A 22,095-nucleotide genomic window follows, 5' to 3' on the forward strand; every position below is an offset into this window, starting at 1 on the left:
AGAGGGAATGGAGATTAACAATTAATGAACAGAGAGGTGACAGAAGTGCCTGAAATCTGATCAGTGGTGAAGGCTGCACAATTTGTTAAATTTACTAAAAAAAAAAGTCATTGAATAAATACTTGCAATGGCTGAAATGATATACTCCAAAGCTATATATACATACATATATGTATATAAACATATATGACTATACATACATATATACATATATGAACATCAGACTGATAATTCATGTCACAAAAACAACAGTGAAAACCAGAAAACAAGACACTGAGATCTTATACACGATGACAAACAAAATTGCCATCCCTGAATTTTATTCCCAGTGAAATATATTTAAAGAATTAACACAAAACAGAGACTTCTTCAGGCTTCCCTGATAACTCAGCTGGTAGAGAATCTGCCTTCAATGCAGGAGACACCAGTTCAATTCCTGGGTCAGGAAGATCCCCTGGAGAAGGGAGAGGCTGCCCACTCCAGTATTCTTGGGCTTCTCTGGTGGCTCAGATGGTAAATAATCTGCCTGCAATGTGGGAGATCCTGAGTTGGGAAGACTCCCCCGGAGGAGGGATGGCAACACACTCCAATATTCTTGCCTGGAGAATCCCCTTGGACAGAGAGGCCTGGTGGGCTAAAAGTCCATGAGGTCACAAAGAGTCAGACAAGACTGCGTGACTAAGCACACACACACACACACAGAGCCTTCAGAACAATAAAACTGGAGTTTGTAATCAGCAGATACTCTAGAAGAACTGCTAAAGAATAAACTACAGGTAACAGGAGTGAGCGACTAAGCTAACCATCAGACAATCACCCTCATCTCCCACGCTAGTAAGGTCATGCTTAAATGCTTGCATGCAAGGCTTCAGCATTATGCAAACCAAGAACTTTCAGATGTCCAACCTGGGTTTAGAAAAGGAAGATGAACCAGAGATCAAATTGCCAACATTCACTGTACTATAGAGAAAGCAAGAGAATTTCAGAAAAACATCTATTTCTGTTTCATCGACTACACTAAAGCCTTTAACTGTGTGGATCATGACAAACTGTGGAAAGCTCTTAGAAAGATGGGAATACCAGACCATCTTACCTGTCTCCTGAGAAACCTGTATGCAGGTCAAAAAGCAGCAGTTAGAACCCTGTATGGAATAACTGATTGGCTCAAGATCAAGAAAGTTCTACCAGGCTGTCTGCTGTCACCCTGTTTGTTTAATCTATACGCTAAGCACATCATGAGAAATGATGGGCTGGATGCAAGTTGTAAATGCAAGTTGGAATCAACTTAGGCAGGAGAAACATCAGCAACCTCAGATATGCAGACGATACCACTCTAATGGCAGTAAGCGAAGAGAAACTAAAGATTCTCTTGATGAGGGTGAAGGAGGAGAGTGAAAGAGCTGGCTTAAGACTAAATATTGAAAAAACTATGATCATGGCATCCAGCCCCATTACCGTATGGCAAATAAAAGAGGAAAAAGTGGAAACAGTGACAGATTTCCTCTATTTGGCCTCCAAAATCACTATGGATGGTGACCGCAGCCATGAAATCAGAAGATAATTGTTTCTTGGCAGGAAAGCAATGACAGATCTAGACAGTATGTTGAAAAGGTATGTATAGTCAAGGCTATGGTCTTCCCAGTGGAAGCTGGGACTGCAAAGAAGATAGAACGCCAAAGAACTGATGCCTTCGAACTGTGGTGCTGGAGAAGACTGTTGAAAGTCCCTTGGACAGCAAGGAGATCAAACCAGTCAACCTTAAGAGATATCAACCCTGAATATTCACTGGAAGGACTGATGACGAAGCTGAAGCTCCAGGATTTTGGTCATCTGATGCAAACTGACGACTCACTGGAAAAATCCCTGATGTTGGGAAAGTTTGAGGGCAGAAGAAGAAGAGGGCATCAAAGGATGAGATGGCTGGATGGCATCATCGAGGCAATGAACATGAACTTGGGCAAACTCTGGGAGATTGTGAGGAACAGGGAGGCCTGGCATGCTGCAGTCCATGGGGTCGCAAAGAGTCAGACATGACTGGGCAACCGCACAACAACAAGCAGGAATGAGCTCCCAGACAAAAGAGCTAACATGCAAGAAAGAACCAGCAACAAATAAAGTGACAAATATGTGAGTATATGTACATAAATATCAAGTATAAAAATTAGTAATAATAAAGTTTCATGGGGTTAAAAATAAACATTAAACAACAATTTTCAGGAGAGGGGGAACTGGGGTTAAAGTGTCTTTATATTATCGAGAAGGAAGCTAAAAGTAATGATAATAACTTGTTGCTGCTGCCGCTGCTGCTAAGTCGCTTCAGTCATGTCTGACTCTGTGTGACCCCATAGACGGTAGCCCACCAGGCTCCACCGTCCCTGGGATTCTCCAGGCAAGAATACTGGAGTGGGTTGCCATTTTCTTCTCCAATGAATGAAAGTGAAAAGCCAAAGTGAAGTCGATCAGTCGTGTCTGACTCTTCGTGACCCCATGGACTGCAGCCTACCAGGCTCCTCCATCCATGGGATTTTCCAGGCAAGAGTACTGGAGTGAGTTGCCACTGCCTTCTCCAATAATAACTTGAGACTCTGATAGTTATGTTTATTATAACTTCCAGAGTAACCAATAAGTGAATAGAAATAGAATGTATAACTTCTAAATTATTAGAGGGAAAATAAAATCATTTAAAAAAATTATCCATTGTAGGGCTTCCCTGGTGGCTCAGATGGTAACGAATCTGAGAGATGCAATGTGACCTGCCTGCAATATGGGAGACTTGGGTTCAATCCCTGGGTTGGGAAGATCCCCTGGAGGAGGGCATTGCAACCCAGTATTCTTGCCTGGAGAATCTCATGGACAGAGGAGCCTGGCAGTCCATGGGGCCTCAAAGAGTTGGACACAACTGAGCGACTAAGCACAGAAGACAGCACTCTGTAATACAGTCAAGGTTACCCAGAGAAACAGAACCCAAACCAGTAGGGTTTGTCATGTGTGTTACATGTGTGTGTCAAGAGAGAGAAAGAAATACTTATTATAAGAAACTGGCCAATGCAATTATGGAAGCTGACAAGACCCAAGATTTACAGTCAGCAACCTGGAGACAGGAGAGCTGATGGTATAGTTCCAGTCCAAGTCCAAAGGCCTAAGAAGCAGGAAAGTCAATGATATGATTCTAGTCTGAAAGCCAGTAGGTTTGGGACACAGGAAGATGTTTCAGGTTGAGTCTGATTGTGGGGAAAAAGCAAATGTCCCAGCTCAAAGGCAATAATGCAGAAGGAGTTCCTTCTTACTCACCCTTTTTGATCTCTTTAAATCTTTAACAGATTGGATGAGACACACCCATATTGAGGAGGGCAATCTACTTTACTCAACCTACCAACTCAAATGTTAATCTCATTCAGAACGTTTGATAAAACATCTGGGCACCCTGTGGCCTGGTCAAGCTGACTCATTAAATTAATCATCACATCAAACCAAAAGAAAGCAAAAACGGAGAGCAAAACAGAAAAGACACGTAAAATATAAAGTGAAAAATAGGACACCAAAGCCTACCACATCAGTAAACGCATTGAATGTGATCAAATTTAAACCCTTAGAATCAACTAGATGTCTGATAGAAGGTATATTAATTCAATCCACTGATTCACTAACATCTACTATGTGTTATGTTCTATTTTAAGTACATAGACACAACAGTGGAAAAAAAGCAATCAGATTACAGAATAATAAACAGGCTGCAACAGGCACACTAAGCGCAGGCGGCTGTGCTAAGAGCGGCCAAGAGGAATTACCCCACGTCTGAGGTCAGGGGCAAAGCCAGGAGGACCCCACGCCCGAAGGGCGGTGGCCAAGAGGAGTTACCCCACGTCCGAGGTTAGGAGCAGCAGCCGAGAGTGCCAGGCTGTGACGGCGCAGGAACGGCCAAGAGGAGCTACCCTGTGTCAGAGGTCAGGGGTGGCGGCCGGGAGGAGCAACCCCACACCCAAGGACTGGTGGCTGCGCAGGCGCAGGAGGGCCTAGAGGAGCCATCCCATGTTGAAGGTCAGGAAGGGCAGCGGTAAGGAGATACCCATCATCCAAGGTAATGAGCAGTGGCTATGCTTTGCTAGAGCAGCCGTGAAGAGATACCCCACACCCAAGGTAAGAGAAACCCAAGTAAGATGGTAGGTGTTGCAAGAGGGCATCAGAGGGCAGACACACTGAGACCATACTCACAGAAATCTAGTCAATCTAATCACACTAGGACCACAGCCTCGTCTAATTCAATGAAACTAAGCCATGTCCGCAGGGCAACCCAAGACGGGCGGGTCATGGTGGAGACGTCTGACAGAATGTGGTCCACTGGAGAAGGGAATGGCAAACCACTTCAGTATTCTTGCCTTGAGAACCCCATGAACAGTATGAAAAGGCAAAATGATAGGACAATGAAAGAGGAACACCCCAGGTCCGCAGGTGCCCAATATGCTACTGGAAGTCAGTGGAGAAATAACTCCAGAAAGAATGAAGGGATGGAGCCAAAGCAAAAACAATACCCTGTTGTGGATGTGACTGGTGATAGAAGCAAGATCTGATGCTGTAAAGAGCAATATTGCATAGGAACCTGGAATGTCAGGTCCATGAATCAAGGCAAATTGGAAGTGGTCAAACAAGAGATGGCAAGAGTGAACGTCAACATTCTAGGAATCAGTGAACTAAAATGGACTGGAATGGGTGAATTTAATTCAGATGACCATCATATCTACTACTGCGGGCAGGAATCCCTCAGAAGAAATGGAGCAGCTATCATGGTCAACAAAAGAGTCCAAAATGCAGTACTTGGATGCAATCTCAAAAATGACAGAATGATCTCTGTTCATCTCCAAGGCAAACCATTCAATATCACGGTAATCCAAGCCTATGCCTCAACCAGTAATGCTAAAGAAGCTGAAGTTGAACAATTCTATGAAGACCTACAAGACCTTTTAGAACTAACACCCAAAAAAGATGTCCTTTTCATTATAAGGGACTGGAATGCAAAAGTAGGAAGTCAAGAAACAGCTGGAGTAATAGGCAAATTTGGCCTTGGAATGCGAAATGAAGCTGGGCAAAGACTAATAGAGTTCTGCCAAGAAAATGCACAGGTCATAGCAAACACCCTCTTCCAACAACACAAGAGAAGACTCTACACATGGACATCACCAGATGGTCAACACCGAAATCAGATTGATTATATTCTTTGCAGCCAAAGATGGAGAAGCTCTATATAGTCAACAAAAACAAGACCGGGAGCTGACTGTGGCTCAGATCACAAACTCCTTATTACCAAATTCAGACTTAAATTGAAGAAAGTAGGGAAAACCGCTAGACCATTCAGATATGACCTAAATCAAATCCCTTATGATTATACAGTGGAAGTGAGAAATAGATTTAAGGGTCTAGATCTGATAAGATAGAGTGCCTGATGAACTATGGAATGAGGTTCGTGACATTGTACAGGAGACAAATCAAGACCATCCCCATGGAAAAGAAGTGCAAAAAAGCAAAATGGCTGTCTGGGGAGGCCTTACAAATAGCTGTGAAAAGAAGAGAAGTGAAAAGCAAAGGAGAAAAGGAAAGATATAAGCATCTGGATGCAGAGTTCCAAAGAATAGCAAGAAGAGATAAGAAAGCCTTCCTCAGTGATCAATGCAAAGAAATAGAGGAAAAGAACAGAATGGAAAAGGCTAGAGATCTCTTCAAGAAAAATAGAGATACCAAGGGAACATTTCATGCAAAGATGGGCACAATAAAGGACAGAAATGGTATAGACCTAACAGAAGCAGAAGACATTCAGAAGAGGTGGCAAGAATACACAGAAGAACTGCACAAAAAGATCTTCACGACCAAGATAATCACGATGGTGTGACCACTCATCTAGAGCCAGACATCCTGGAATGTGAAGTCAAGTGGGCCTTAGAAAGCATCACTACGAACAAAGCTAGTAGAGGTGATGGAATTCCAGTTGAGCTATTTCAAATCCTGAAAGATGATGCTGTGAAAGTGCTGCACTCAATATGCCAGCACATTTGGAAAACTCAGCAGTGGCCACTAGACTGGAAAAGGTCAGTTTTCATTCCAATCACAAAGAAGGGCAATGCTAAAGAATGCTCAAATTACTGCACAATTCCACTCATCTCACATGCTAGTAAAGTAATGCTCAAAATTTCCAAGCCAGGCTTCAGCAATACGTGAACCGTGAAATTCCTGATGTTCAAGCTGGTTTCAGAAAAGGCAGAGGAAGCAGAAATCAAATTGCCAACATCCGCTGGATCATCGAAAAAGCAAGAGAGTTCCAGAAAAACATCTATTTCTGCTTTATTGCCTATGCCAAAGCCTTTGACTGTGTGGATCACAATAAACTGTGGAAAATTCTGAGAGAGATGGGAATACCAGACCACCTGACCTGCCTCTTGAGAAATCTGTATGCAGGTCAGGAAGCAACAGTGAGAACTGGACATGGAACAACAGACTGGTTCCAAATAGGTAAAGGAGTATGTCAAGGCTGTATATTGTCACTCTGCTTATTTAACTTATATGCAGAGTATATAACTTTCATGAGAAACGCTGGACTGGAAGAAACACAAGTGGAATCAAGATTGCCGGGAGAAATATCAATAACCTCAGATATGCAGATGATACCACCCTTATGGCAGAAAGTGAAGAGGAACTAAAAAGCCTCTTGATGAAAGTGAAAGAGGAGAGTGAAAAAGTTGGCTTAAAGCTCAACATTCAGAAAACAAAGATCACGGCATCTGGTCCCATTACTTCATGAGAAATAGATGGGGAAACAGTGGAAACAGTGTCAGACTTTATTTTTCTAGGCTCCAAAATCACTGCAGATGGTGATTGCAACCATGAAATTAAAAGACGCTTACTCCTTGGAAGAAAAGTTATGACCAACCTAGATAGCATATTCAAAAGCAGAGACATTACTTTGCCGACTAAGGTCCGTCTAGTCAAGGCTATGGTTTTTCCAGTGGTCATGTATGGATGTGAGAGTTGGACTGTGAAGAAGGCTGAGCGCCGAAGAATTGATGCGTTTGAACTGTGGTGTTGGAGAAAACTCTTGCGAGTCCCTTGGACTGCAAGGACATCCAACCAGTCCATTCTGAAGGAGATCAGCCGTGGGATTTCTTTGGAAGGAATGATGCTGAAGCTGAAACTCCAGTACTTTGGCCACCTCATGCGAAGAGTTGACTCATTGGAAAAGACTCTGATGCTGGAAGGGATTGGGGGCAGGAGGAGAAGGGGACAACAGAGGATGAGATGGCTGGATGGCATCACGGACTCGATGGACGTGAGTCTGAGTGAACTCCAGGAGTTGGTGATGGACGGGGAGGCCTGGCGTGCTTCGATTCATGGGGTCGCAAAGAGTCGGACACTACTGAGCGACTGAACTGAACTGATTTTGTATTCATTTTCATCTATCTATAATCCCTTCCTCCCTTTTAAAAAGACTGTGCTTATTTATAGTTGAAAACATTTTATAAAACAGGTTAATATAAAATTAAAGACAAAGGAAGCTCAATAATTACATGAACAAATTCAGGGGTAAAGAATTCGCCTGCCAACACAAGAGATGTGGGTTCAATCCCTGAGTCAAAGATCCCCTGGAGAAGGAAATGGCAACCCACTCCAGTTTTCTTGCATAGGAAATCCCATGGACAGAGAAGCCCGGTGGGCTACAGTCCATGGGGTTACAAAAGTTGAACACAACGTAGCAACTAAACAGCAACAAGAACATGGTTAAACAAGCAACCACACATGAGGAAATTACTAAAAGTAAGTAGTATCAGTATTAAAACTTGAGCCAGTAGGCATCCAAGGCAAAGAGGGAAATAGCACAACTTAGTCACCTACCTACCAGAAATTGTATATTCAATAGAACACACAAACTTTCATTTAGCCCTGAAGTATAATGAAAATGAACAGAGAGCCTTATATTCTGAGAAATATATAATTATATAGGCTGTTCCAAGAGATCCAGTAGCCAACCTAAGAAGCTTCATACAAAGACAAATTGGGTACGATAGGAGAAAAACATGGGCCTCATATTCAGACAGCAGAAGGCAATGGCACCCCACTCCAGTACTCTTGCCTGGGAAATCCCATGGACCAAGGAGCCTGGTGTGCTGTAGTCCATGGGGTCGCTGAGAGTTGGACACGACTCAGTGACTTCACTTTCACTTTTCACTTTCATGCATGGAGAAGGAAATGGCAACCCACTCCAGTGTTCTTGCCTGGAGAATCCCAGGGACGGCAGAGCCTGGTGGGCTGCCGTCTATGGGGTCGCAAAGAGTCAGACACGACTGAAGCGACTTAGCAGCAGCATATTCAGACAGAACTGAGTTTCAGACATATTCCATTCCAGGCTGGATGAATCAGAAAGTGGATTCAAGATTGCTGAGAGAAATATCAACAACTTGAGATATGCAGATGATACCACTCTAATGGCAGAAGGCAGAAAGCAAAGAGGGACTAAAGAGCCTTTTGATGAGGGTGAGTGAGGAGTGTGAAAAAGCTGGCTTAAAACTCAACATTCAAAAAACTGAGATCATTGCATCCTGTCCCATCACTTCATGGCAAATACATGGGGAAAAGTGGAAATAGTGACAGATTTTATTTTCTTAGGCTTCAAAATCACTGTGGACAGTGACTGCAGCCATGAAATTAAAAGACGCTTGCTCCTTGGGAGAAAAGCTATGGCCAACCTAGACAGCATATTAAAAAGCAGAGACATCACTTTGCTTTTTCCAGTAGTCATGTACACATGTTAAAGGTGGACCATAGAGAAAGCTGAGTGTCCAAGAACTGATGTTTTCGAATTGTGGTGCTGGAGAAGACTCTTGAGAGTCCCTTGGACTGCAAAGAGATCAAACCAGTCAATCCTAAAGGGAATCAACCCTAAATATTCATTGGAAGGACTGATGCTGAAGCTGAAGCTCCAATACTTTGGCCACCTGATGCAAAGAGCTGATTCACTGCAAAAGACCCTGATGCTGGGAAAGACAAAAGGGAGACAACAGAGGATAAGGTGTTTGGGTGGAATCACCGACTCAATAGACATGAATCTGAGCAAACTCCGGGAGATACTGAAGAACAGGAGAGCCTAGCATGCTGCAGTCCATGGGGTCACAAGGAGTCAGACACAACTTAGCAACTGAATAACAACAACATTTTTCATCACCTACAGTCTGTACAAACCTGGCAAGTTACTTAACCTTTCTGAAATCAATTTCCTCATCTCTAAAACAGAAGTATGAATGAAGGAATTAGAGAGATGTTTTATAAAGTATCTAGCATATAATAATTTCTCAATTTAAAAAAAGTTATTATTATTATTATAGCACCTACTCATAAACACAGGGGCAATGTAAATTGATACAGAGAGGAGTTTCTACTTATAGATCAAAGTGTATGGTGCTTAAAGAATAGTCAGTTCCACAGTACCAATGAACTAAAATATGAACAATAGTAATACAAATGAAGAGAAAGTTGACTATTGTACACAAATCGTAAGGTTTGTGTATATACATTTGCATAAGGCAAGTCAAAGGAAAACTGGGCTTTTGTCAAGTGGGTTCATCTTTGGGTTAACAACCACTTTTTGCCTTTTTCCTAAGCATAAACATTAACCAGTAAACTACATAAGGTAAGAGTCCATTCATGGTTTTCCATGCCATCTTTCCCAGTATAGACACATTCAGAGCCCTTGATATTTGTTAATCAAAAAATGGGTATCAGCTATTATCTCTGGAATTGATAGTTTTCATTTCAAGAATGTTGTCTAATGTATTTTGCAGTGATAGTTTGACTCTATGCATTTCTGTGACTTGTGACATAAACAGGTTTTTTAAATGACCAACTCTGACAGCTAATTTTATGTGTCAACTTGGCTATGCTATAATACTCAATTATAGATGGGGAAACAATGGAAACAGTAAGAGATTTTATTTTTGGAGTCTCCAAAATCACTGCAGATGGTGACTGCAGCCGTAAAATTAAAAGACACTTGCCCCTTGGAAGAAAAGCTATGACCAACCTAGACAGCATATTAAAAAGCAGAGATATTACCCTGCCAACAAAGGTCTGTCTAGTCAAAGCTGTGGTTTTTCCAGTAGTCAGGTATGGATACGAGAGTTGGACTATTAAAAAAGCTGAGCATCGAAGAATTGATGTTTTTGAACTGTGGTGTTGGAGAAGACTCTTGAGAGTCCCTTGGACTTCAAGGAGATCAAACCAGTCAATCCTAAAGGAAATCAGTCCTGAATATTCGTTGGAAGGACTGATGTTGAAGCTGAAACTCCAATACATTGGCCACCTGATTCAAAGAACTGACTCAGTAGAAAAGACCCTGATGCTGGAAAAGATTGAAGACAGGAGGAGAAGGGGATGATAGAGGATGAGATAGTTGGATGGCATCACCGACTCAACAGACATGAGTTTGAGCAACGCTCCAGGAGTTGGTGATGGACAGGGAAGCCTGGCGTGCTGCAATCCATGGGATCAAAAAGAGTTGGACACAACTGAGCGACTGAACTGAACTGAATTAATCAAACACTAAGGTGTTACTATGAAGGTATTCTGTAAATCTTGTTACCATCTCCAATCAGCTGACTTTAGGTAACAGAAATTATCCTCAGTAACTTGGGTGAGCCTCATCCCATGAGTTGAAGGCCTTAAGAGCAAAAATTGTAGGTCCCAGGCAAGAAGAAATTCTTCCCCCAGACTGCAGCATTATCTTCTGCCTATCTTCTGCAAACTTGCCCTACAGAATTTAGGCTTGATGGTCCCCTCAATCAAGTGAGCCACTTTCTTAAGATAAATCATAAATGTATGTGTGTATATGTATATGTTATATATATATAGAGAGAGAGGTTCTGTTTCCCTGGGGAGCCCTGACTAATACACCACTGAATTGAATGATTTGTTTGAGGCTTTAAAGTACTAAGTCAACATCAAAAGTAGAATACACCAAAAATAATATTGTGTGTTGCTTTCGACCTACAGTTTTAACTAAAACAAAATGTGTTTTTTCTATTCTTCTTTGATATCAATGCTTAAGTACTGATTCCAACCAGCATCTATCATCTTCAAAATTCAAGTCCCTTGAACATTTTTGCATAATAAGATAGAGATTTCTCAGTATCAAAACCATGTACTATTTTTTAACCATGTCATTAAATCCAATAGAAAGGAATTTCTTTAAAAATTCTTTTAAAGATTATCCATAACATTAATAGCATAAGACTTAAATCATACAACATGCACTAATACCCTATTAGTGTTCATATAATAAAAAGTAACATATAATTGTGTACTCCACACCTACTTTTTGTTTGATTGGTTGGGGTTTTTTTAATTTATTTATTTTAATTGGAGGCTAATTACTTTACAATATTGTACTGGTTTTGCCATACATTGACATGAACCCACCAAGGGAGGTGGGAGGGGATTCAGGATGGGGAACATATGTACTCCACACCTATTAATCCTTAGCTCCACTCCTTAGCATATACCTACATGAGAGAAATAAAGAGCTTATCAAATCTATGCCAAGGAAGGATTTAACCAAAAATATTCAAAAGGGCCATATATTTTAATACATCAGATGCTAAAGATTCACTTTATATTATTAGGATAAAAACTGCTACTTTCATTGTACAAAACTAGAAAAGGTACACCAATGTAATGTTGATATTGAGAAATGTAATATATATTTATGTAATATGAGATACTTGGAACATGTTACAAAAATGCAAACTTTATTTTCCTATATGTACATTTAGTAATAAAAGAATTGGAGATTAAATGTCAAGGGTTAAAGTGTAAACTGGAACAAAAGCCTTTGGCATATTTTATTTACACTGAACATTCTGACCCTGTTAAATACTCATCTAGAAATGTAAATACCAGAAATTTATTCTTATGTATTTTGTTTCATTTTTCCCATAATTCACAGCCACTTCCATTCTCTCTCACTCTACTAATGCTAAATTTTTCAAGTGAATCAATTAATAAAAGCAGTCAGGTTATATATCACAAAATGTAGACAATCTAGAAATCTATTTTACTTAGTCAACATAAACAAATGATTAAAATAATTCCATTTCTGTGACTTTAAAAAATGTTCTTGTGTCCTCCTTTCCATGCTAATCTTCTTCTAGTCCTAAGTCTTATAGCCAGGTCACGGCAACAAAAGCCCATTTTACCATCTATTGCTTACCTCAGTATACCTAAAGAAATACAATAAATGTTTCTAGATTTCAAATGTACAGCTATGTCACAGTGGTAAAAAGCACTGAGCCAGGCTGGAAAATGACAGTATTTTATGGCCTTACTTTAGTTTATGGTCATTTCACAAAATCTACCAAAGTCATAAAAGATTTAAAGTTTGTTTCTCTACTAATAAAATTAATAAGTTGATCCTTTGCCTTCTCATTTCTAATTACTAATTCTGCAATTTCAATTCTACTAGGATGGTTTATATTGTTAAAAACATCTTTGGAGAATTAATCTTTTGGTCATAATTTTTAAATGAATAATTGATTAAATATATAATTCACTGCCTAATCAGGAATAAAATTTTAATCCCATAAAAGATGTTTAATAGCAATTTTAACTACTAAGCACATAATTAATGGTGTTAGGGGACAAAAATTAAATTTCAAGGTGACTAAAGCATAAATTCAAGAACTGCAGACAATTCTAGAGTAACACAACATTAAAACTAAAAGATGATAGCTATGTTTATAAAATTATATGTAATTATAACTTACTATCCACCTTTTCACATAAATTAATATAACATAAGATTTTATTCAGAAAAAAACTTTTGTAAAACTTTTTTAAAGGCCATGAAAGAGCAATAAAACAATTTTTGGTTCTAATTTAAATAAATCTTATTCATAAAAGAATAAGCAAAGAAAGTTAAAAGGCATTGGAACTCTTAAGATATTAATTACTGTGCATTTACATAGAGAGAAATTATGACAGTACAATTCCATGACCCTTCTATGTGCAAAGCTTCCATTAACTGATTTTGCCTTTATAAGCAAGAATTACTTCATCATATATAATATTTTTATTAGTAAGAGAATCTCATAATAATACTGTTAAGCAATTGAGGCCCTACATACTCAAGCCTCAGAGTTTTCAATGAAGGGACCATACTTTTACTATGGCAATGACTGAATTTTGTGCAAAATTCTCAAATTTTGAATATATCACATTATGAAGCATTCATTTTATTTTTCAATTGCTTGGGTGGATAGAATCAAAGGAAACGCAATTATACTTCAGGAATTTTCCACCATTCAATTGCCAGTGTAGTTATGCATGAAGAACTCTAAGTCAAAAGAAAACAGAATACATTTGAAAGCAGAATTGACCCCCTTTATTTGGTTTTACAAATGAAAAGATTCAAGATTCAGGTCACTTTTCCCTACTCAAAAAGAGACCTATTAATAAGCATTAAAATGCTTCACATTTTACAGTCTGCAATATCATTGCTTCATTATGAATTAGGTATTTAGGAGAAAATGCATTTCCTACAAAGGAATTGTACAAAAATATAGTTTCTCCAACATGCATTTTTTAAATACTAAGAAAGAAATGTAACTGTTGTTTTCTGCAACCTAGGCTCAGGCAACTGCCCAAGCAGCCTATGGGGGACTGATATCAATAGAAGTTTTATACCTGATGGAAAATCATTCTAAAGATTTTTTTTTTTAATCTGAAAAATAACGTCATCACTGTGATTTCCACCCTGGGATACAGAAGCGGGAATTACATTGTGTTGTTAAAATGTTAGCAACCGCATTTCATTTTTTGAAAAGGCAATTTAGTTTTCCTGAAGTAAAGAGTTGATTATATCCCTTATTACTGTTACAAGAATTTGATATATCACAAAGTATGAATTACAGCATGTGCCAACTATCAACCAGGAAAAATGAACCTGATTCATAATTCACTTTGAGAATGTCTAGTTAGTCAATCAAGTGATTTGTGATCATGAAGGTTGCCAGAAATGGAATGAATAATGAGCCACAGTAAAATCCCTGGATTTTTTTTTTAGTATTCTTATTTCATTATATGACTTTTATTGCCATTTCTGATCGCTGTTTCTCAGCAGCACAAATTAAATTGCACATATTTACTTAGAAGTTTTTGACTATTAAATAGGCTAAAGAATATACAAGTTGAATGGCCAGAGTATTTAATGTCTCCCTACAAAATTAAAAGTCTTAGTGATTATAGCTTTAGCACAGAAAATTTCATTATCTTCCAACTCCCTCAACAGTTACCTTATTTAATTTAAGTTATTTCGTGAAAATGCTATTTCTGGATAGCTTATTGTAGTTCAGAATACTTTCTCAAGTTGTTTCTATATAGTCTAAAATCATTTAGCAGAATTTTGTTAATATCAGAAGCCTTAAACCTCCTTTAGTATTGTCATTGCATACTATTTCCTCAGTTAAAACTATAACATAAGCTGATGGCCTAAGAACTTTTGATCTCTAACATCTGTTATTAAATAATATATATTTATTGCTAAATATACATAATATTAATTATAATATACAGTCATATTGAATTATATGATAGATATATCTATAGTTATTAGTATAATCTTATTAAATTACAAATATAAAAAATATAAACCAACTTACAGCTTGGCATATCACTAAAGGGGTAATATGATAAATTAGTGTTTTTCAAAATGTAAAAATACTAAATTATGTAAGAATTTGTCACTCTGATAATATTGGCTATTATTAGCATGTTATGAGGATAGCATGACAGAAGAACTACACAGTTGTAAAGCAAATAGAACTTTAAATGTGATAACAAATGTGATAACAAATAGGCTCATTCTTTTCAAGCAAAAAAGTCTTTATCCAAATTTAGACGGATTATAACACCAGACTACCCGTGGCTCTCCTTATAAGTAATAAGTCCTTAAGTCAAGACCTATTGTACTCATTATTGAAATCTAATACTTATGAAAACTTCAACTATTTAAATTTTGTGGATTAATTTCCCATAATAAATGCTCAAGATAACAAAATTCCAGGCATACACTATACTGACTCCAAGAAGCAAGGACAATTATGGTGAGACCTCAGGCAAGATACTGTTTTTCATTCTGGATAGTCCCTGAAAAGTATAGCAGCACTCTACCTTGGAATTCAATTTATCACCATTAGGTAAGAATCATCTTCCCTTTCCTACAGAGTTTAACTATTCATTCAACAAATGCTTATTAAGCACCCATTATGTGTCAGATACTGTGCTAAAAATGGGGGATGTAAAAATGAATCAAACACACGGCCTTTGTACTCACCCTTGAGAGACCCATAATCTAGTTAGAAAGATTCATACAGGTAAACAAATAAAATAAAGGTTCTAGAATAGATCTATGTACTGGAAAGACTCAAAGAATGTAAGGTACAATGACAGAGGTCAGTAGTCACAAAAAGCTTGAGACAGGTAACAAAGTTGAATCTTTATGAAAAGTCACTATTCGCCAGGAAGCAAGGAGAAAAGATCATAATGGTAAGAAGGAGAATATTAATAAAGAAGTGCCAAATAGCTAATTACCATAGGGTGACCACAAGCTACTTAGTTTAACTGAAGTTGACATGTAAAGAAAATATATGAAGTTGGGTGGTGAGGAAGAAGGCCACCAGAAGTAAGCCTGAAGTAAGCCTGAAGTAGTATGTAACAGATCAATAACACAAGTTCTATTTGTACACTAACAAAATACATGTCTTATAAACAATAGAAACTTTTGAAGAACTTTAAGCATAAAAATCACAGGGCCATAGGTTTTCATAATGTCTAAACAATTTATATATTTGGCTTCCTTCACAATGGTCAAATTAACATTTTACATTTTATTATGTAGGTGATGGAGAACGAATACCACTATTTTGTCCTACTTATTTTATATTCATATGTAAATAATCTCCCAAAACAAGGGTCTCAGACTCTAGCAGACTTGTGAATTGAACAGCAATTCTGAAGAGTGTGGCAAACACTAAAAATATATCAAGTTTACCAAGGAAGCATATCAAGATTCTACTTAGAGAAGTCATACATGTGATATATGTATGTGCATACACACACAACACAGATAATATATTGACTTTCAAACGTTATGTTCATGTAAAGTCACGAAAGCAAGTGTTTAACGTAGACACATTTTGGTGTACCTCAATCAGTAGCACAAAATCACTATGAACTAGCCAGACTATGTTTCAAAATAAAGCACCCCAGTCCCGAATTGCATACATAAAAGCTTCATGCAGCTTAATGCAGCATTTATAAACAGGAACTCTGAGGTCAGAGAGTCCAGGGTTGGAATCCTGGATTAGCGACAATCTTATACCCTGGAGAAGGAAATGGCAACCCACTCCAGTACTCTTGCCTGGAAAATCCCATGGATGGAGGAGCCCAACAGGCTACAGTCCAATGGGGTCACAAAGAGTCAGACATGACTGAGTGACTTCACTTCACTTTATACAAATTATTAACCTCTTTGAGTCTTAGTTGCCTTATCTATAAGCCTGGGATAATTATTCCTGTCCCACAACACTGTTATGAAGATACAATGAGTACAGAAAGCACTTAGCACAGGGTTGAGCAAATATTAATTATTCAGTAAATAGTATCTTATTATTACAGAAAGAATAGAAATTATTCTAGCTGTGATAAACTCATTTATACACTAAAAAAATTTGGTTTATTTGCATATAGTTATTAAAGAAATTTCCGAAGTCTAGTCCAACTGAAAATATTTGATGTAGGCTTAATGTGAAAATAATAATATGAGAAAATCATCTAAAACAATGTTTTAAAGGAAAAAGATTTTGAAAAATGCATCAAGTTATAATTAATTACTTACAGAGCATGGGAAGGGTGAGTCCAATCACTACAGGACTATTGGGAGCCTCTTTCAGGAAAAGGAAAACTACAGTCAAATCTTTTCTCCAAATACAGTGCCATGTCATTCCTTTTTTGAATTTCATTGCCTCTTACTAAAAGATTTAGTACAGATGATGAGACTGGTTATAATCACATAATGACATGTACCTGTAGTATAAGGATCTTCTCCCTAGAGTGGAGGTCTTTTCTGACTTCGGTGAGCATCAGTCCTAACAGTCTCTGATCTTGGGATCTGTTTATAACCTGAAAAAAAAAAAAAGATAATAACAATAAAGCAACAAAAAAAGTAGAATACTAGTAAAGCAAGACTGTAAAAGAAAATTGACAGTCTGACAATAGAGCTGACTCAAATGAAAATAACTAGAATAGAGAGCCAAAGCAACATGGTAACTGTATCAAGTTACTTATACATATATTCAAGGTTAGGTAAATTTGAGTCAAGTCAAAAATGTAATTACTATAGTAAAATGAAGTTATGATTATTAAATATGCATTAAATGATATTAACCTGAACTACAGATTGCTACAATAGATACACTACTAACTCTTGTGATAATATTAAACATATATATGTAGTCATTCACTGTGTTTCTGAGATAGCAAATGTGCAGCAAGCATTAACATCAGGTACCCACTGAAAAATCATAATCTATATATTTGAAAATGGAAAAGAATCTTTATAATTATACTGCAATTATTCTGAAATTTCCTAAAATCAGTAATATATTTTAAAATAAGCATGTAATACAGGTGATTCTATTCTGCCCATATTTATTCAAATAAAAGTCATGAATTATAAGTCAGCTAGCATGTGTTATATAGAAATAAGAACAGAGGTGAGAGAAAGAAGCTAATCAACTACTGTTATTAGGTATATTCATGAATAGCAAATTATTACTTCCAATTTTACGCAATCCTTTAGACACAAGTAGTGAAGCACTGTGGTTTACCATTCTAATGTTGTGGAGTCACTCAGTCATGCCCAGTTCTGCAGTTCCATGGACTGCAGCATGCTAGGCTCCCCTGTCCTTCACCATCTCCAGGAGTTTGCTCAAACTCAAACCCACTGGGGCTTCCCTGGTGGCTCAACTGGTAAAGAGTCCGCCTGCGATGCAGGAGACCTGGGTTCAGTCCCTGGGTTGGGAAGATCCCCTGGAGAAGGGAAAGGCTACTCACTCCAGCATTCTGGCCTGGAGAATCCCATGGACTGTACAGTCTATGGAGTCGCAAAGAGTCCCACATGACTGAGCAACTTTCACTTTCGAGTCCCTTGAGTCGGTTATATCACTCAACCATCTCAGCCTCTGTCACCCCCAAAATCCTAATAATGTCTCACAAAAAAAGTTTAAACCAAATAGTTGTTTAATAATACTGAAAATATAAAATAATGCTAGTATGATCTTTCCTGTATGAAGATGAGACTGACTCACCGTCAACAAAGACGAGGTTCAAGCTGATTTTCCACAGTGAAGATAGACTTCCTGATACAGCCATTCTCTTGCCAAAGCTCCCTGGTGAATAATAGCTTGTATCTGCAAGATAAGTGTTACCAATAGTCACAGAAAGTAACAAAATAAAATTATCAATATAGAAATGAAACCTATGCCTTGGTCCCAACCAGTGTGTTTTGATGAACTAAAAATGAAGTCACAAAAATATATAAATACTGTATAATACTTAAAAACAAAATTGCATATGCATTTACTCTGATATATTAATTGTATTCTATATATCACTGACCTAAAAATACAAATAATCACAGCCTGACCTCTATCCCTAAGTAAAAATGTTCTCAGCCATCTTAACTAAAACAAAAATTGCATCTGACATGTAAAACCTGAAGTATATAATGAAAATGCTCAAAACATGAAAGCATGCCAACTTTACATCCCTCATCACCAGTAGCAATAACTGAGGAAATTACAGAATATTTTTGTTAATGTTAGCAATATTCTCAACAGCATTAAAAACAGTATGACTACAACCAAAATTATTTCAACATTTCCCAGAATCCTGAAAAATACTTCTACTTTTCATGAAGAAAAAGTACTTTCGTTACTAGCTTCAGTGTTCATTCATGTTAATGCAGAACAGAGGTTTTGTAATTAAATATTCCTGATACAGAATTTAATCAGTTGCCAGATGAATCTCCTTCATAAGAGTTGAGGAAGCTAGCTAAACATTGCTGAAGACATACTTTACAGTAGAAGTAAAATTAATGTATGGGCTTCTTTGTTATTTAAGGAAGTAAGAGATTAATATTTGCTAAAAATCAGTAAGAAGCAGAACTTCTCTAGAGGTCCTATGGTAAAGACTTTGTGCTTCCAATGTAGGGGTCATGGGTTTGCTCCCTGGTCAGGGAATTAAAATCCCACAAGCCATGTGGTATGGCCAAAGTAGCCAAAAAATTAAAAGTTAAAAAATTTAATTAAAAAAAAAAGAAAAAAATGAGTAAGCAGCAGCTAACAGCTGTATACAATTTAAACAAAAGCATGATGCTAAGTACCTATGAGGAGCAGTGTTAGTCGCTCAGTCATGTCCGACCCTGTGCAACCCCATGAACTGTAACACGCCAGGATCTTCTGTCCATGGAATTCTCCAGGCAAGAATACTAGAGTGGGTTGCCAGTTCCTTCTCCAGGGTGTCTTCCCGACCCAGGGATCAAACCCAGGTCTCCTGCATTGCAAGCAGATGTCGAGCCACCAGGGAAGCCTCTGAGTCTATTTGGGGGTTCCATATCAAGTATAAAAATAACAAGGCATAGTACACAATCTCAAAGAAATCACAGTATCAGTATTATTGAAACATTCCCCACTTCCACTTCTACATAGTTCCTGCAATAATAAACAGCTAAATTCCAACCCAGGTCCTCTGCTAGAACAGGAAGGACGAAGTAGAAGAGCACAGCATCATACTAGAACAAGTTAGCTACCACAGGGATGAGGCTCTGGGGCTCCTCCTGCAAATGGAGATAAGGAAATTTCAATAGGAATGTTGAGAAAATTTGCTACAACCTGTGATGGAGGTCTACTGTCACCTGTAAACAAATAAACTGTTAATTCTAAGGTACTAAACTGTTTCCAGTCACAATTCTGTTTTAAAAGGTCATTCTCCTTATCAACTCTTCATTATTTTCCTTACTATCCTCTCTCACCAACTCATCAAAATTGAGAATTAGGCTGCAAACTCCTAAACTTCCTCTTCATTGTGGTTCCCATTTCCACAATGCCTAGCAGAGCACCTTCCAATTTTTAAATGCTTAATGTTTGGTAAATTGAACTGAACTAGTCATCTTACTTGTCCACCTGTCACCTACAAAATCATCATTTATGCTAACTACACCCATCATTCTTGGCAGGACAGTATGAGATGAAAAGAAAATGATTTATTAATTCAACAAATGTTTTGCTCAAACACCTACTAGGTACCATGTTAACTTCCATGGATATTAGTGTAAATGATCCCTGCCTTTAAATAACTCAGTCTAGTAAGAAAGATAAAGAAGGAAAATAGCCATTGTAATACACTGAAATCAGTTTATAACAAGTTTAATAGAAAGTGCTACAGATACTAAAAGGGAGGAAAACTGGCTTAGAACAAAGGCTTTAGAGAGGAGATGTCATGTGAGACGAGTACTAACAAATAAGTAGCTGCTGAACAGAAGGATAAACAGAGAAAGGGCATTCTAAGCAAAAGAGTAAAAAATTATCGATATGCAAAAGAGTACACAATATATTGAGAATTTTGAGAAGCTTTTGGAAAAGTAGCAAATGAGGGGAAAAAAAGACATACAGAAGATTATAGAGATGCCTTATGGTACTAAAAGGCTACAGCTCTGTCCCAACTAAAGGAGATAAGCCAAGAATATGACATGACCATTAAAAAGATCTTGGCATTCTATCATGTATACTATCATGTAAGAATTGAATTGCCAGTCTATGTCTGACGCAGGATACAGCATGCTTGGGGTTGGTGCATGGGGATGACTCTCAGAGATGTTATGGGGAGGGAGGTGGGAGGGGGGTTCATGTTTGGGAACACATGTAAGAATTAAAGATTTTAAAATTAAATTAAAAAAATTAAAAAAAAAAAGAAAATTAAAAAAAAAAAAAAAGATCTTGGCAGCAGTGTGAAAGATCAGAGGGAAGACAAGACGAGAGAGGCATGGGACCAAATCACGAGACAAAGATGACTTGACTTTAATGGTTAATGAAAACTATGGTTCATGGGTTTGCTACCCAGTGGATCTTAAATTTAGATATACATTTAGAAACTACTACAGATTTACGGACTTCTCTTGTGGCTCAGATGGTAAAGCGTCTGTCTACAATGCGGGAGACCTGGGTTTGATCCCTGGGTGAGGAAGATCCCCTGGAGAAGGAAATGGCAATCCAATCCAGTACTATTGCCTGGAAAAATCCCATGGACAGAGGAGCCTGGTAGGCTACAATCCATGGGGTCCCAAAGAGTCGGACATGACTGAGCGACTTCACTTTCACTTTCACAGATTCTAATTTATTTCAGAAAACTGCTTATGTGATATAATCTCAACCAAACAGCAGAGCAGGAATTTCAAAGAAATTATATCAAGATTCCAAAATATAATGACTAGCTCAGGGTACTGGGATTACAGGTTATACTTTTCTTCTTGTTACTGATATGCTCAAAATTTCCCACACATTAGAATTAAAAATAAATGTCAGGGCAATTTCTTGAAACATAAAAGCTACAACTGGCATTAACCCTAAATGGCCAGTGCCAGGATTCCTTGACAACATAATTGACTTCAAAGGCTCCCTTCACAACCACAGCCCACTAGACATAAAATACTCATGCCTACATCGTAACATAAACCCATTCCCTTTCTGCTCCTGTAATTTCCTCTTACCTTGAATGACTATCTAAATCCTAACCTCATCATTCATTGTTGTTCAGTTGCTAAGTCATGTCTAACTCTTTGCAGCATGCCAGGCTCATAGACTGCAGCATACCAGGCTTCCCTGTCCATCACCAATTCCCAGAGCTTGCTCAAACTCATGTCCATCGAGTCAGTGATGCCATCCAACAATTTCATCCCGTCGTCCCCTTCTCCTCCTGCCATCAGTCTTTGCCAGCATCAGGGTCTTTTCT

At 38.0% G+C, this 22,095-nt stretch overlaps 1 long non-coding RNA gene across 1 annotated transcript in view; it reads right to left on the reverse strand.

Moving 5' to 3' along the window:
* Positions 1–17,191, reverse strand: part of LOC138085211 (uncharacterized) — a 124,414-nt gene extending 107,223 nt beyond the window's left edge. Inside the window, exon 1 of the long non-coding RNA XR_011145362.1 lies at positions 17,113–17,191. This is a non-coding gene — a long non-coding RNA (uncharacterized lncRNA). The remainder of the gene's footprint in view (positions 1–17,112) is intronic.
* Positions 17,192–22,095: the final 4,904 nt, after the last annotated feature.

This window comes from Capricornis sumatraensis, chromosome 9 (genome assembly GCF_032405125.1).
Source record: "Capricornis sumatraensis isolate serow.1 chromosome 9, serow.2, whole genome shotgun sequence".
Classification (NCBI taxonomy): Eukaryota; Metazoa; Chordata; class Mammalia; order Artiodactyla; family Bovidae; genus Capricornis; species Capricornis sumatraensis.